The sequence below is a fragment of the Narcine bancroftii genome, chromosome 13 (assembly GCF_036971445.1).
Source record: "Narcine bancroftii isolate sNarBan1 chromosome 13, sNarBan1.hap1, whole genome shotgun sequence".
Classification (NCBI taxonomy): domain Eukaryota; kingdom Metazoa; phylum Chordata; class Chondrichthyes; order Torpediniformes; family Narcinidae; genus Narcine; species Narcine bancroftii.
This window is the reverse complement of record NC_091481.1, coordinates 87,865,927-87,884,319: the sequence shown is the minus strand read 5'-3', so window position 1 is coordinate 87,884,319 and position 18,393 is coordinate 87,865,927. Positions and strand designations below refer to the sequence as shown.

Sequence of the window (18,393 nt, the reverse complement as noted above, 5' to 3'; positions counted from 1 at the left end):
CATGGTCTTGGACTGTTTATCTTCCTTCCAGGATCGATGGGTGGAATGGGCATGAATATGGGCATGGAAGGTCAGTGGCACTACATGTAGTCCTTACCACTGTTACCCAATCGCAGAGCAGAGGGGAAGTAAGTATTGTCCCCACTGGGACTCATTGCGTTCTTTCATCTCCCTCCACCCAGACATCGCATTCTCCATCACCATCGTTCCCCTCCCCCTCATCACGCAGCTTCTTCCCTCATGCTAGTCTTGTCTTTCCTTTCCTGGTCATCCCCCCGTTGTCCTGGGGAAGGAGAGAGGCTGCCTGCATCTGTGACCCACCTTTCCCCCCCCCCGCTTCTCTGAGTCGTGATGGCGGTCTTCAAGGGAGGGAGGGCTGGGGGGGGGTTCCAAGAGATGGCTCCTTGCCTCTGCTTGCTGGTGCCCCCCCCCCGAACCCCAACACTGTGGCACGGGAAGATCCTCTCGAAAGGTCGGCAAGATTAGTGCAGCGCTATTGCCAGTGACTGGGGTTCAAATGCCACGCTGTCTTTAAGGAGTGTGTACGTTCTTCCCGTGTCTGCGTGGGGTTTCCCCGGGGGCCCCAGTTTGTTCCCTCCATTCAAAACGCACAGAAGTTGCAGGTCAATTGGGCAGCATGGACTCGTGGGCCGAAAGTGTCTGTTACCTTGCTGTATGTCTACATTAAAACTTAACTCTGCCGTATCTTAAAGAAAGCAAGCTCAGTATTCAGTTTAGGACTTGGCATAGAACAAAGAACACTACAGCACAGTACTGGCCCTTTGGCCCTCAATGTCATGCTGACCCATATATCCCTTCCTAAAAAATATACTGAACCTCCCCCTACCCCATAACCCTCTATCTTTCTTTCATCCATGTGTCTTAGCAAGAACTCTGCTCTTGGCTTAGAGCTCTCTGGATCTATCCTGGATCTATCACTCCCTCTGTCAGTCACCCTCTCAATCTTCGATCATGGCACACACTAACATGCTAGAGAACCTCAGCCAGTCACACAACGTGCACAGGGAGTAAAGGCCTGTTTGCCTCCTCTGGACGCTGTGTGACTGGCTGAGTTTCTCCGACCCCAGCATTTGCTGATTTTCTTGTTTCACCCATCTTTAATTACCATCACTCTATCAGTCTATCTTTCCCTCTGTCAATCACGTCACCCTGTCTCCATCACTCTGTCTGGTTGTCAATGGACACCCTCTGTCACTTGGTCAGTTGTTCCTGTCAATCTCTCATGAAGGTGACAGTGAAACCACTAGATCATTGTTACAATCCCCACTGAACTCTGCCGTTGGACTCAAAGTAGTCACTGGGAGTCAGGAGAGGAGGGGGTGACAGTGGGCTCAGGGGTCAGTGGGTGAGGGTCACAGCAGGACAGGGTTCAAGGGGTGAGTGTCACAGGGTTGCGGTCAATGGGTCAGGGTCTCAGAAGGACAGGGGTCAGTGGGTGATGGTCACTAGGGCTGGGGTCAGTGCTGAGGTTCACAGTGGGTCAGGGGGTCACAGGGATCTGGGTCAGTGAGTGATGCAGTAGATTAGGAGTGAGGGTCAAAGTGGGTGAGTAGTCAGTGGATGAGGGTCCAGAGGTCATGGGTTATGGGTGAAAGGGGAAAGGTTTAGTGGGAATATCTTCACACAAGAGAGGGTGGGGGTGTGAAATAAGCTGCCAGCTGAGGTTTTGAATGTGGGCTCAATTTTAACTTTGAGAAACAATTTGGACAAGTATATGGATGGGAGGGGTACAGAGGGCTATCAACTGGGTGTAGGTCAGTGAGATCAGGCAGAATACTAGTTCAGCACAGACTAGAAGGGGTGAAGGGCCTGTTTCAGTGCTGCAGTGTTCTTTGGTAAGACCCAATTACAATGAAGGGACCTGGCAGGATGATGTTGGCTGAACTGGAGAAGCCAGACAAATGCAGCCCCATGACATTCCAGATTGTGTGTCGTGACTTTCCCCAACTGCCAGCCAGCAGTGACCACCCCCCACCTCAACACTTGCCATGTGGGCAACCCCAATGAAGGGCCATAAACCACGTTCATGTGCCTGAGGTGATGCCCAGAGTGAGATTTACGTGTGGATCCGCGTCATGAACCTCTGAGCCCATCATCACGTGAAGAACCAACATGTGCATGTTAGTCTCTCTCTCAGACTCGCACACACACACACACTCACGTACACCTACACCCACACACTCACACTTACATACAAACACACATTCACATCTACACAGTCACATTCACAGTCTCTCACACACACACACTCACACAAACATATACACACTCAAACACAATCTCACACACACACTCACATTCACACTCATTCACACTCTCACACTCACACACACCCACTTCCTTTGCCTGATCTAATTGAATGAAGCCTGTCCAAGATCACGGCCAACGGAACCATGTCCAATTGAATTGACAGGGCAGGTATGCAAATAGACTCATGACCATCCTAGATCTGACATGGGTGTCAGCACCTGAACCCAGTCTCTGAACCCATCCCGAATGAAGCAAGCCCCTGCTTGTGAATTCTGAAATAAAGGAATTCTCACAGAGTGGAGGCAATTTTAGCATCAGGTCACTGTGGATGGTGAACAGGCTGGAGTCATCAGGAGAACTGCAGCACCCAAGTCTGGCCACCCAATTGGAAAGGGGATTGTGGTGACGGTTGTTGACAGGGCAGGTCTTTATCTGTACTGTTGGGCAAGTATATCTGGAGTGAACTCCGGATCAGAGGCTCAGCACTGCCCAGGGCACAAACACAAACTAACTCCTGATCCAATATCCAACAGTTTTTTCTCACAGCTGAACACTAGCTGGTAATCGAAAGTAAAACACAAAAGTCTGCAGACACTGTGGTCGAAGTAAAAACACGACGCTGGAGAAACTCAGCAGATCAAGCAGTGTCCTTTATACAGCAAAGATAAAGATAGATAACTAACGTTACAGGCCTGAGCCCTTCATCAAGGTACAAAGAAAATGTAGGCAGGAGCCTGAACTCAGACGCTACAGAGAAAGATACATAACCTTGAGCCCTTCATCGAGGACTCGGGCACCCGCCAACATTTTGCTCGTACCTTGTTGAAGGGTTCAAGCCCAAACCATTGGTTATGTATTATAAAGAACAGTGTTTGACCCACTGAGTTTCTCCACCATCCTGTTTTTACTAACTGGTAAAATCTGCGGCTTGGAAAGTGGGGGGAGGGTAGGGGTGAGGTTGGGTTACAAATTACAGAACTTTCTCTTTCTTCACCTTTAATGTTGAAAGGTGCAGATAGAGTTGATGTAGACAGGTTGTTTCCCACGATGGGAGAGCCAAAGACAAGAGGACACAGCTTTAGGATTGAAGGATGTCCGTTGAGAACAGAGATGCAGAGGAATTTCTTCAGCCAAAGGGTGGCCAACTCTTGGAATTTGTTGCCACAGGGGGTTGTGGAGGTTGGGTTATTGGGTGTATTTAAGGCAGAGATTGATAGGTTCTTGATTAGACAGAGTATCAAAGGTTATGGGGTGAAGGCCAAGCAGTGGGAGAATGGATCAGCTCATGACTGAATGGCAGGGCAAACTCGATGGGCTGAATGGCCTATTTCTGCTCCTATACCTGATGATCTTATCTCACTTTTCCAGGGAGGGGGCAAGTAGGAAGTGAGTGAGACGGGGATTCGTGACGCAGGGCTCCTGAGAACAAGGTCAGCTTCAATAATCATACAAGCCCCATCCTAGTGGGAGGGAGTAAGGGAAAAGAGGCATGGGGAAAACCTACCCACCCCTCCCTAATGCTGGCAATGCATCTCCATTCAATCTAACGGACCCACTGCAAGGATCCATCCACCTCACATCCCCCAAGTGAGTGTCAAAAGTTGAAGGAAACTAGGCACAGATGAGGAGCAGGTCCCATGGAACAGATGGCCATGTAGTTCCATTTCCTTTTCATTTTAATGACGGCCCTACCAGCCCATGAAACCCATGCCATCCAATGACACCCAGTGAACCTGCCAACCCCATAGGTTTTTAGAGGGTGGAAACTGGAGAACCTAGAGGAAACCCATGCAGACATGAGGAGAACATACAAACTTCTCACAGACAGCGCGAGATTTGAACCTGGGTCACTGGTACTGTGATAGCATTGCACTAACCATGCCGCCCTAAATCTCCTCTGCACTTCTTCCAGTTTATTGATGTCCTTCCTATAGCTCACTGACCAGAACTGCACACAATACTCTCAGCATAGACTCACCATTACTTGGTACAAAGGAATCATGTCCCAACATTGGGACACTTTACCCTGCCCAGTGCATTCATCACAACCCCGTCCATTTGCCACCTCTTTCAAGGAGCTGTGTGCCTCTACCTCATGCTCTCTCTGTTCTACAACACACCAGGACCCTGCCATTCAATCACTGTGCAAGACCTGCCCTGGTTTGATCAACTACAGTAAAAATACACAGTAAAGGCCGGAGGAACTCGGCTGGTCTTGCAGCCATCCAGAGGAGGTAAATGTATATTACTGACGGTTCCTGCCTGAGCTCTTCTTCAAGGGATAAGCAAAAAGCAGATGAGACCGGCTGATTCCTCCAGCATTTTCTGTGTGTTTTATTACAATTACCGCATCTGCCGACTTCTGTGTTTCACTGACTCACCAAAGAAAATTCCATTTGCCACTCCTTGGCCCACCTTCCCAACTGATCTAGACGTAGATATCCTTCCCAGATGCATTTCTGACCAGTAACCTCAAAGGCACAAACGAACCCATACAATCGATGTTGGAGAGTTGAGCATTGGTTTTCTATTGGTCTCTGGGCTCAATTGTACCTGAAACTGGAAGGACATTGTTCATCCAGACACAGGCCGGACACTCGGGCCTTCCAGCTAGAAGATGCCTGGGGGAATGTCGGAGGTCATTGTTCACATCAGAGGGATTATATTTCAATCTTGTTCTTCCAGGTTTGCCGGGTATACCAGGGGACTTCGTATCTCAAGGAGGCGCAGTGGGGATGAGCCTCCCACACCCAGGGTACACCCCTGCCCCGGCGACACCACACCCAGCCCAGCTGAGACACGGACCCTCACTCCAGCCCTACACCCCCCACCACCCAGCCATGATGATGCACAGCACATCCCCGCCGCTCCTGGTGATGTCATCGCAAAGCCCTTCCATCCTGAACCCTGGGGAACCCAATGCGCATGGACCAGCTACGGATGTCCACGCCCATTGAAGTGTAAAGAAATGTACAGAAGAGAAATCGTTTAATAAGATGCAGTGCCTTGGCATCTGAGGCACAGACTTGAATTCAGACTGCTGTGTGTGTGACACTCGTGTTTATTTTTAATGTACTTTTTGTGAATTTGAACAAGGACCAATTCTCGAGCATCTTAATTAAACAACCCTGAGACTTTTATATAAAATGAAATACCAAGTAGAAAGGACATTGCAACCATTGAGCACCTACAGCAAACAATGAAGACTAAATTAACTTGTACCTTTGCTTTCCGATCGATTTTCTTTTATACGTATCGATAAAAAAAATCCACGAAGAACAAAATACTTCCACGCAATGTGCGATGTTGTCGATAACCTAGTGCTGGGACCGTGAGGGGGATGGAGGGGAGGTCGAGTGAGTGAAGATGTGGGGGTCTGGGTTGTCTTCCAGCAGATGTAACCAGTCCCTAACTGATGGTGCTGCGACACGATATTGCCCTTCCACTGGCGGGGACACCATCTCGGAGGTACAGCGAGCACGGACCTCCAGATGGTGTCCCTCCCACGTGGTCAGCAACGATCTCTTGGGTCTGAAATCCGGAATGTATGGGAAACATTAAAATAATGACACATGCAGGCCAGCCGCAAGCTGCTGGTGGATCTCAGTGGTCCAGGCATCATCCGTGGGGAGGAATGGTCAGCCAAAGCTTCTGGTGGGGACCTTCGACCCAGCCTGAAATGCAAAGGGGAAATATCAATGGTGTCAAGGGGTGGAAGAAGATAGGGTGGGGCTCAAAAGTAATAGGGTATTGGAGAGATGGAGAGACAGCTCGAGGGAGGGGCCATCAAGAGGTGGGGGGTTGTTAGAGAGAAGGAGTAGTTAAAGGGATTAAAACATCAGAACATAAGAAACAGGAACAGGAGTCGGCCATTCAGCCCGTCGAGCCTGCTCTGCCATTCAATGTGATCACAGCTGATCTGATGATTATCTCCACTTACCTGGTTTTACCCCCTAGCTTTTAATTCCCCGACTATGTAAAAATATTGTCTTAAATACATTTTCTGAGGTCACCTCCACTGCTTCAATGGGCAGGGAATTCCACAGATGCCCCACCCTCGAGAAAATCGGTTCCTCCTCATCTCTGTCCTAAATCTACTCCCCTGCATCTTGAGCCCATGTCCCCTAGTTCTGGTCTCCCCCTCCAATGGGAACAACTTGCCTACCTCTACCTTTATCTATTTCTTTCATAATCTTGTATGTTTCTAAATTCTAGCGAGTACAGTTGCAGGCAACTCAATCACTCCTCGTAGGCCAACCCCCTCATCTCTGGAATCAACCTGGTGAACCCCCTCTGCACTGCCTCCAAAGCCAGTACATCCTCCTCAAGTCAGGAGACCAGAACTGCTTTAGATGCGGTCTCACCAGTACCTTGTCCAGTTTCCACTCCTCCAGCAATGAAGGCCAACGATCCATTTGCCTTCCTGATAACCTGCAAGCCAACCTTCTGTGATTCATGCACAAACACTCCCAAGTCCTTCTGCGTGGCAGCAAGTTGCAATCACTTGCCATTTAAATAATAAATCTGATCTTCCATTCTTCCTTCTAATGTGGATAACCTCACATTTACCAACATTGGACTCCATCTGATTGAAACTGTGGAATCAGTTGGGTGTGGGGGTTCCCTAAAACGAGAAATATCGTCATTCATGCTATTGGGGGCAAGGCTGTCCAAGAGGAATATGATGTGTTGTTCCTCAAGTTCATCCTGCCAATCAATGAGGCCAAGGATAGAAATGTCCATGTGGGAGAGGTGAAGGGAATCAAAATGGCTGCCTGCTGGGAGTTGAAGTTCAGACACACAGATTCAGCAAAGCAGTTGCCCAATCTGCCTTTGGTGTCAGCAAGGTAGAGCAGGCCATGCTGGGTTCACCAAAGGCAGTGGATTAGGTTTGATGGAATGGAGGTCAAGCTCTGCTCACCCAGAAGGTCTGTCAGTGGTGTCCTGGACGGAGGGAGTGGATGGGTAGATGGGGAGGGAGAAGTGAATCAGGGAGTCTCAGAGAGGCTGATCCCTGCAAACAGCAGATAGGGGTGGGGAGTGGACGATGTGGTGATGGTCAGATTGCGCTGAACGTGTGTCAGTATTCCTGCCTGTCGTGAAGAAAATGTCACTGCCACATGCATGTTCGATTCACAAACCCTCCGATAACATTCATCACGTTTACATGGTTCACTCCATATCAATGACCTAGTCGCCCCAAAAAAGTGCCCTGGAATTGTTTCAATAATTCATCAATTTTCTTCTGCTATTGGCTCATGTGAACCTCCAATTTATAGTTTTCAGTCAACCCCTAGTTTAGAGAGCCAAGGGGTGAAAGGTCAACATTCCTTCCATGGAATCGGAATAGTTTCATCCCAAATCCCCGGTGTTTGAATGGTCTGTTCCTCATGATGATGTCACAAATTCATCAGGGAAAAAGTCAAAGGTTCAATTCATGACATCTTTCATGGGCCAACCGATTGGGATTAAGACCATTTATTTGACCCTCTTACTCAGGATGATATTGGACACCAGCCATGGGTAAAAATTACATTTTTCTATATTCTCCTTAAATAATTAAGAGTGAAGAATAAAATACTCTGAGTTATAGTTCGGAAGATACTGAAAACAATTGTGAAATATCTGCAGATCATGTTCATGTTTGGAGGACCTCTAACCCAACTCCACATGTGATCATTTCTCAGACAACAAGCAGCTGAGAGATCTCATTTCCCAGGTTCTCCTTCATGTTAAAGGGCCAGGCCCTTTGCCATGTCTTCCTAGAGCACTAATGTACGCTGAGACCTTGAGGACTTGGCCCAAGGTGCCATTCACTGAAATGTGTTTGGCAACCCTGACTATGGTCCTACCTTATCTGTCAATGTGGACGTCACTCACAGTGAATCTTTGAACAGAGCGAATTGAAAAAGGCCCCACACACTTCACTCGGGTTTTTACACATCAGTACCGACTCATCCAGAACTCACCCGAGTCCAGAACTGCTTCACATCCCACCTCTACGATCAATGTACACCGGTACCCCTTCAAAGGGCGAGAGGGAAAGCAGCCAGTGAGTGGGAAGTATGCCACCAGGCAGAGGTGAAGCACCTGATGGTGTCGACAGGAAGATAGGAGAGGGTTTGTGTCAGATCATCCAGAGAACAGGGAAGAGCTCTTCTCCTGCTAACGGGCGGCAGGACAGCAGAGGATTCCTGAGCACAACTGGAATCCCTGTGTGGTCAGGGACAGTCACAGCAAAGGCCATTTTGAGAAAACATTTTGAATGTAAAAGTTGCGATATTGCAACGTTATAAAACACTGATTAGGCCTCGCCTGGAGCCTTGCCAAGAATTCTGACCTCTCCATGTAATGGATGGAACAGGGTGCAGAGGGCGTTGACAACGATATTCCCTGGATTGGATGATCTTAGTTAAGGGAAGAAGTGTGGGTTAGTTTTCCCTGGAGTGAAGGAGACTGGGGGGATACACCTGAAAGAGGGTTCTAAGATGATGGGGTATAGAAAAGATAGTCAGAATTCTGTCCCACATAATATCAAAACAAGAAGGCACAGATTTAAGGTGAGAGGAAACATTTTTAAAGGGACCAGAAGGGTATGTTTTGTTACTCAGCAAGTTGATGATGTAGAGCATAGAAATTCCAGCACAGTACAGGCCCTTCAGCCCTCAATTTTGTGCCAAACTATATATACTGACCAAAAAAATAACTAAACCCTCCCTACTTCATAACCCTCTTTTCTTTCATCCAGAAGTGTGTCTATATTTCCAGAAAGTTCCAGCTTCTACTACCACATCTTGCGAGGTGCCCACAACTCTCTGTGTAAAAATCATAGCCCTGACATCTCCCCTGAACTTCTTTCCCTTCACTTTGTACACGTGTCCTCTGGCGTTTGCCACTCCTGCCCTGTGGTCAGGTCTGTCCGCCCACCCTATCTACACCTCTCAGAATCTTGTACACTTCCATTAAATCACCTCTCACCCTTCTTCCCTCCAAAGAGAAAAGCCCCAGCTCTGATAAATTTGCCCCATAAGACGTATTTTCCCATCCTGGTCAATCAGTGGAGTTCAGTCTGCCAGGTGCTGGGGTCTAGTGCAGTTCACAGAAGTGCAGGGAAACTCAGCAGGGCAGGAAGTAAAAGGCAGTCGACGTTTCAGGCCTGAGCCCTTCGTCGGAAATCTGGAAAATCTGGACCTGGATCCGGAATTCAGCAGAAGAGATGGTGAAGTCATATAATAGTTTGAGCAACTATTGGACAGACACTGATATAGGCAAAATATTGAAGGTTACGGACCTATTGTGGGCAAACAGGATCAAAGTAGATGAGAGAAAAGCTCAGCATTGATGTGATGAGCCAAAAGACACTCTTCTGTGTTGTGACCGTGACATTTGAAACAAGGATGATTCTCCATGGATTGTCACCTTGTCATGGTGGAGAAGCTTGAGTCGTCCTGTGGTCTCGAGAGTGATGCCGTCTGGACTTATACTCCTGATTACCCATGGCAGTAAGGTTGAGGGTGAGGTCCCTGACAAAGAACAATCCAGCCAAGCCCTGAACGGTGGAAAAGACGAAGTTACTCTAAACTCAACAATTGCGAAGGCGGACGAAAGCTGAAAAAAATCCATCAGTTCCAATTTTCATGGCTTTCATGCCATTGGAATTAGTTGGTGATTTGTGAAGTATCGTATACTTATTGGAGTGCAACATTAAGTACTCATTAAACAAACACATGCACTCTGTGGATCAGAGGAATTTCTTCAGCCCAAGGCCGGTGAATCTGTGGAATTTGTTGCCACAGACAGTTGTGGAGGCCGGGTCATTGGGTATATTTAAGGTAGAGATTGACAGGTTCTTGATTCGCCAGAGGTTATGGGGAGAAGGTCGAGCAGTGGGGCTGAATGGGGAAATAGATCAGCTCATGATTTAATGTCAGAGCAGACTCAATGGGCTGAATGGTCTATTTCTGCTCCTATGTCTTATGGTCTAATGAAAACAGAAGATGGTTCAGATCAAAGGGAATCATTTGAGATTGGTCAAACCGATGAACGGAATAGTCTCCTAGAGTGCAATAAACCTCTGTGGTTTAATGGTTGTGCAAAAGCAACAGAATTGCAACCAAATAAAGACTTCAGGAAGGAAGGATGTCAACACATTGGCCAGAACCAGGGCCAGGACCAGGGCCGGGACCCTGAGGCTGTCTTCATATGTTCAGAATTCTCCGAGACACCAATATTCACAATCTGGGGCAGTGATCGGGAAAGAGCTATTTGTTACAAAGATCATGTTGCTGCTTTACTGATCTCTGGTGAGACCACACTTCCCAGAGTATTATGTTCACCTGGCCAGCTCATTACAGGAAGGAGGGGGCAGAGGAGATTCCCCAGGGTATTGCCTGGATTGGAAAATAAGCCTTATGAGATGAGGTGAGCAGAGTTGGGACTTTTTCATTTGGAGCATTGAAGGATGAGAGGTGACTTACTAGAGGTCGACAAGATTCTGAGAGGCATAAATAGGGTGGATGGCCAGCACCTGTTTCCCAGGGTGGGAGTAGCAAACATCAGGGATAATTTTTTTACACAGAGGCTTGCGGGTGCCAAGGGTGGTGGAGGCTGGAACATTAGGGCCATTTAAGAGACTCTTAGACAGGGACATGGATGGAAGGAAAATAAGGGGGTTACGGGGTAGGGAGGGTTTAGTATTTTTTGTTAGGTATACATGGGTTGGCACAACATCAGGGCTGAAGGGCCTGTTCTGTGCTATAATGTTCTATGTTCTATGTTCCCTTTGACCAGATGAACTGCAGCATCTCTACACTATCAATATTTAATGGGAGTCAGACATCCAGTTACATGAACGATCTGCTCAGGCCTACACTCCCATTAGCTCGGTGTCCGCAAATAAATTCCTCGGCTACATGATCCACACAGGCAGCTTCCACAAATAACCGTCTGAGGGGTCGGGGAAGAGGTCCGCCATTACTCATTGAAACTGGCAAGGCATCTGACAGACATCATGTGTGGGATCTCAGGCCAGGGTCTGCACAGCCTTTATGTTACCCAGCCTCTGTGCTCACCCTGCTCTGCAAACATCTGTTGCTGAGGCCACGTTATTTAATTTTACAGCTCGGGTTTTCTCTGGGGGCTCCAGTTTCCTCCCATCATTCAAAACGTACCGGGGGGTGTAGATTGATGGGGTGTAAATTGGGCGGCACAGGCTCGGGGCCCGAAATGGCCTGTTACCATGCTGTATGTCTACATTTAAAAATTTAATTTAAGAAATATAAAACAGGCCATTTCGGCCCCCCGAGCCCGTGCCACCCAATTTACACCCCATTAACATACACCCTTGATACATTTTGAATGTTGATGCTCCATCTAGAGTTAGGAAACTGTAGACTTTTATTTACAATAAACTTGAGGGTCATCCTGGGCCATGACCCAGGCTTTCTGGGGAGGGGTTTATGGTGTTGGAGCCTTTATACTGGGTCAAGAGGGAGGAGCCACAGGTCCAGCCATAGGATGGGGCAGAGCCAGATTAAAGAGAGTTCAGAAGTTCATCCCAGGGGTTTGATATTCAATTACAGGGAACGAGTTTACTGTCTCTCATTGTTCACCCTGGTCAAGGTGGTCCAGCCAGGACCTCCCAGTGGCCAACTGCATCAATTCCACACCCCATTCCCAGACCCACATGCCCGACCATGGCCTCATGCAGTCCCACACTGAGGCCAAAAGCGCAAATTTGGGTGGCGTGGTTCGCGCAACGCTGTTACAGCGCTGATCACCCAGGTTCGAATCCTACGCTGTCTGTAAGGAGTTTGAACCTTCTCCCTATGTCTGTGTTGGTTTTCCCTGGGGCCTCTGGTTTCCTCCCACCGCGGCTCTAAGTCAATTGGTGTAATTGGGGCAGCACAGGTTCGTAGACCAGAAGCCTCTTTCTGTGCTATATATTGAAATTTAAATTAGGATATTGGTGAGGCCAAATTTGGAGGATTGTGTGCAGTTTTGGTCACTGAACTACAGGAAAGATTTACTAGGATATTGCCTGGACGTGAGGAACTGTATTACAGGGAAAGGTTAAACAGGTTTGGACTTTATTCACTTGAGCGTCGGAGAATGAGGGGAGATTTGATCAAGGTTCACACAATTATGAGGGGAGTAGATGGAGTTAAAGCAAGCAGGCTTTTCCACTGAGGTTGAGGGGGACTAGTCTGGAGGACATGGGTTAAGGGTGAAAGGTGAGATGTTTGAAGGGAACATTAGGGGAAGTTCACACAGAAAGTGGTGAGAGGATTGATTTCAACATTTAAAAGAAGAATGATTCGGTTCATGGATGGGAAGGGTATGAATAGCTATGGTTCAGGTGCAGGTCAATAGGACTAGATGGAATAACAGTTCAACATGGACTAGATGGGCTGAGGGCCTGTTTTCTGTGCTGTAGTGTTCTATGGTCCCATGGTGGGTGCAGATCAGGTGACAACATGAGAACTTAAGAAAATAAGTTCAAGTTTATTATTATCAAACAATAGAGGTTCCGTTAGCTCAGGGGTTGTGGTTCGAACCCAGGTGCTGGTAAGTGTAACAGCGTTGCACTTACTAGTACTCCAACCATGCTAACAGTAGATAATCAGAAAATCGCCGGGACCTCTGTGAGGGGGCGCTGGACAAAGTGGTGACTTTCTGTCTGCCTTATGGTAGATAAAGTTCAAGAATTTCATGTCTAAATGTAGTGACAATAATGCAACCTTTACCTTTAAAGTACAACTGGACGAAACGGCGATCTTCTGTCCTCCGTGTAAAAACATGCAAACACATGTGCAAATGTAAAACCTGGGAATTATAGGCCCGTGAGTCTGACATCTGTGGTGGGCAAGTTGATGGAAGGTGTTCTGAGGGATGGTATTTACAAATTTTTGGAGGTACAGGGATTGCTAGGGAGTAATCAGCATGGTTTTGTCAGGGGTAGATCATGCTTGACAAACCTGATTGAGTTCTTCGAGGGGATTACAAAAAAGATTGATGAAGGGAAAGCTGTGGATGTTGTCTATTTAGACTTTAGTAAAGCTTTTGACAAAGTTCCCCACAGGAAGTTAGGAAAAAAGGTGGAGGCATTAGGTATAAATAAGGAGGTAGTGAAATGGATTCAGCAGTGGTTGGATGGAAGATGTCAGAGAGTAGTGGTAGAAAGTTGTTTGTCCAATTGGAGGCCGGTGACTAGTGGAGTTCCTCAGGGATCGGTCCTGGGTCCACTATTATTTGTTACATATATATTAACGATCTGGATGTAGGGGTAGAGAATTGGATAAGCAAGTTTGCGGATGACACAAAGATTGGTGGTGTTGTGGACAGTGAGGTAGATTACCGTAGATTAAAAGGTGATTTAGGAAGGCTGGAGGTGTGGGCTGAGAAATGGCTGATGGAATTTAATACAGATAAGTGTGAGGTGTTACATTTTGGAAAGGCAAATCTAAATAGGTCATATGCATTAAATGGTAGACAATTGAGGAGTGCAGAGCAACAAAGGGATTTAGGAGTTGTGGTAAATAGTACCCTCAAGGCTGATACTCAGGTAGATGGTGTGGTGAAGAAGGCATTTGGAATGTTGGCCTTCATAAATCGGAGTATTGAATTCAAGAGTAGAGAGGTTATGATGAAATTGTACAAGGCATTGGTGAGGCCAAATTTGGAGTACTGTGTACAGTTTTAGTCACCAAATTATAGGAAAGATATAAACAAAATAGAGAGAGTGCAGAGAAGGTTCACGAGAATGTTGACAGGGTTTCAGCGTCTGAGTTACAGGGAAAGGTTGTGCAGACTGGGGCTTTTTTCTCTGGAGCGGAGAAGATTGAGAGGGGACTTGATAGAGGTGTTTAAGATTTTAAAAGGGGCAGACAGAGTAAATGTGGATAGGCTTTTTCAATTAAGAAAGGGGGAGATTCAAACTAGAGGGCATGGTTTAAGATTGAAGGGGGAAAATTATAAGGGGAACATGAGGGGAAATTTCTTTACGCAGAGGGTGGTGGGGATGTGGAGTGAGCTTCCGGCAGACGTGGTCGAGGTGGGATCATTGGTTACATTTAAGGAAAGACTGGATCGTTACATGGAGGGGAGAGGACTGGAGGGGTATGGACCGGGTGCTGGTAGGTGGGACTAGGAGGGTGGGGATTTGTTACGGCCGAACTGACCTGTTCTGTTCTGTAAGTGGTTATATGGTTATATGGTTACATCGTCCATGTATTTACAAGCAATTTATATGCAGTGTGGATTATTGTTTTGTGAATACGAGAGTCTCAGAGGGTGAGTGAAAGCAGGTCCTTTGTCCGTTCACCATTCTCATTGCCCGTGGGAAGAAGCTGATCCTCAGCCTGGTGGTGTTGGCTCTGATCCTCCTGGATCTCTTCCCTGACAGGAGATGGAAGGAGTCCTGGTAGATCACATCGATGGGGAGGAGGGAGACTCTAGTGTTCCTCTCCACCACTCACATGGTCCTGTGGATTGACCTCCATTCCAATCTCCAGCGTACGACACATTGTGATGCAGCTGGCCAGGACGCTCTCGACAGAGCTCCTGGTGGCCGGTGGCCTTGCCCCCTTCAGTCCTCTCAGGAACTGCAGTCACTGTTGTGCCTTCCTGACAAGTGAGAAGATGTTATGTTAACTGGTGCCACATTTACAGCAGATGTTGAAACAGAAGAGCTTGGAAATGTTCCCAGGGGATAAGCGAGCGATTGGGAGGAATTGTATTGAAAAGTGGGCAGAGATGGATGCAGGTAAACAAGGAAGCTGCAGATACTGGGATCTGATGCACCTTGCAAAGGTTCTGGAGAACTTCAGCAGGCCACACGTCAACCATGGGAAGCAAAAGGCAGGCAAAGTAGATCAGTGGAGTGTCCACCTGAACAGAAATGCCTGTAGCTGAGAAATCCATTCCTCATCAGGACGGTGCTGTGTGGAACAACAACATCGTCTGCCTCCAAAATTGAGCTTGGGTGACATCTACCAACCCTCCCCCCACTGTTACCACTGATCAGGGTTGGAGTCTATGTCCTTCCACACCAGAATCGATGCATTAAGCAGAAAAGAAGAAACATCAAACTATATAATGCAATGGAAAATCTTGAAGATTTGCAGATGGCACCAGCGATGAGTCGCCCTATAGAGAAGGGGTGAAAAATCTTGTGAAATGGTGCGAGAGTAATAATCTGAGTCTCAATGTGGACAAGACGAAGGAGATTATTGTGGACATCAGGAGGATCAGGAACGACCACCCTCCACTACACAGCAACAACTCTATAGTGGAGAGAGTGGAGAGAACCAGGTTCCTTGGAGTTCACTTAACTAGTGACCTGTTGGGGACACTCAACATCTCCTCACTTGTCAGGAAGGTGCAATCACGACTGCACTTTCTGAGAGGACTGAGGCGGGAAAGGCTACTGGCCACTGTCCTGACATCTTTCCACAAGAGCTCTATCCAGAGGCATCCTGGCTGGCTGCATCACGGTGCAGCAAGGTTGCTGGAGAGTGTCAGATCGGGTCAATATGTAGGACCGTGAAAGCAGCTGAGTGGATCTCTGAGGTCTGCCTCTCTCTCATCGATGTGTTTTACCTGGATCACAGTTTAAAGAGAGCTCACAAAATCACTGAGGACCCTTATCACAGCATCTTCCAGCCTCTGCCACTGGGAACGAGGTAGAGGAGAGCCAGAACCAGACCATCGGTCAGAGAAACAATTTCTTCGCATGATCAGAGAATGCTGAAGGACTGATGATCTGCAAAAACAACTCCCTGTGTCTCTACCATTTATTAATAATATTTATTTTTAATATATTATTGAGCAGCATGGTTAGTGTAGAGGTTAGTGCAATACTGTTCCAGTGCCAGCGACCAGGACTGGTGTTTGAATCCCATGTTGTCTGTAAGGAATTTGTACGTGTCTATGTGGGTTTTCTCCGGGGGCTCCAGTTTCCTCCCACTCTTCAAAACATACTCGGGTTGTTGATTAATTGGATGTAAATTGGGGTGGCACAGGCTCATGAGCCGAAAGGGCCTGTTACCATGTTAAATTTTTAAAAAGGAAGTATAGAGGTTCTGTGTATATGTAGAGTTTGAATTGTTTTTCCACTGGGAAGGCTGTTTCCTTGGGTTGTCCTGCCATAATCGGGTGACAAATAAACTTGAATTTGAACGTTGAGAGTCACCTCACCCCTCATCAACCTGTAAAAGGTTCACAATCCCAGCAGTTCCTTCAAAACGTTATTTCCAAAGCTTCACATTGAATGAGGGAGCCAAGAGATTTGGGTGGAAAAGCGTGTTTATTCTAGTGATGAGAAGTCAGGGAATATATAAAGTTACGTCCGTCTGAGGGCCTGAAGTGTGATAGGTAAATGGATAGATGGGCGATCAGCAGATTAATATTTATATGAGGAATGTGCGATTTAAAAATGTACCCTTAGGACGAACTTTGTTGAACGGGCTGCAATGTGATAATGTACACCGAGGAGTCTGATGAAGGAAGAATTTCAAACAGCACTTCAGACAGGAAAACCATTGCCCAACTCCACATCTGCACAGACACCAGCTGTTGTCCGTCTCAGGGAGGAGCAGTTGGCTGGATCACAGCTGGACGCCATTCCAAGGAGTCTCATTCAAACTCAGACAGAACTCCCAAATACAGCCGACGGGAAGTTGGGGAGGTCATTGTAACTGTGGTGGGGGGGGGAGGGTTGGTGTGGTGGGGGCACGTAGCATTCCTTGAGGGAATGGCAAACTTCCCAGGGTCCATGGATTGTGAAGACAGGTTTGAACATTTGTAGACATGTTCCCAGTCTGATTATCCACCTGCAATTGTTATGTAATAGTACATAACATGTCTTCTTTCCCTGGCTTGGCTTCGCGGACGAAGATTTATGGAGGGGTATGTCCACTTCTACTGCAGGCTCGTTGGTGACTGACAAGTCTGATGCGGGACAGGCAAGTACGGTTGCAGCGGTTGCAAGGGAAAATTGGTTGGTTGGGGTTTTTCCTCCTTTGTCTTTTGTCAGTGAGGTGGGCTCTGCGGTCTTCTTCAAAGGAGGTTGCTGCCCGCCGAACTGTGAGGCGCCAAGATGCACGGTTGGAGGCGAGATCAGCCCACTGGCGATGGTCAATGGGGCAGACACCAAGAACAAAACAAAGGGCTCTACATCACCTTTGTTGACCTCACCAAAGCCTTTGACAGAACATGTAATATTACACTAAATTACATTCTGCCTGCCATCAGGCAAAGAGTCGCCAATATAGTACGAGAGAAAGAGAAGCAAAAGAAAATCCTTTCAGAGTCACTGAGTGTCCATGGATTCACCTCCAGTGACTCCCATAGCCTCTGCAGCCAAACAGACTCCTGTTTGATCCACCGGCCGCCCGAGTTCTAGATCCGAACCTCCCACATGGTCAGGAAACCTTAAGCTCCCAAGGCCCATTGGAAGCCCTTCTTGCCCTCAGCGCCCTCTCAGATCCCAGCTCCGAGTCCTGGTTCCTGTGAGCCAGTCTCCAGCTCCTGACTGCAAGTCGCCCACAGCCTGTGTGGTGGGTCCCTCAGCCATTGAACCCCTTCCTGGCCCACTGTCATGGTCACAGTCCTGTTGATCATCTCTGCTTTTCCTTTTCCACAGTGGGAGGGGGGTCTCCCCATTTCTTGGTGACCTGCGCCAGTCCGCTGCTCCCTGGAATCTGCAACCCCTCATGGACACTGCCAAGTGCTGGAGACGCCATCTTGGGCTCAGACCCCGTAGAAACAAGATTTTATATTGAAAACTCTTTCGGCTTCTCTAACAGACCGTTGAACAGAGCCCCCAACATTGGGACCGGGTGGTCGAACCCCTGTGGAGCAGAGCTGTGTCTCCGCTCCCTGCTCTCCTGGGTCCATAGTGCCCCCGTATTCAAGATGCAGGAAAGAAATACTTTCATTTCTCTATCACCTTTCACTGCTTCAGGACAGCCAGGCAATGAAATCGGTGCAGGAGTAAGGGAGAAAGCCCACATCTCAGGATGAGGGGAGTCAAAAACTAGAGGGCACACCAAAACACACTATGCTGGAGGAACTCGACTGGTCTCGCAGCGTCCACAGGAGGTAATGGTAGATTCCTGATGT

General features: G+C 47.7%; 1 pseudogene; it reads left to right on the top strand.

The window, feature by feature from the left end:
- The window catches only part of LOC138748768 (homeobox protein Meis1-like), a 195,758-nt pseudogene extending 190,713 nt beyond the window's left edge, over positions 1-5,045 (top strand).
- The last annotated feature ends 13,348 nt before the right edge of the window (positions 5,046-18,393 follow it).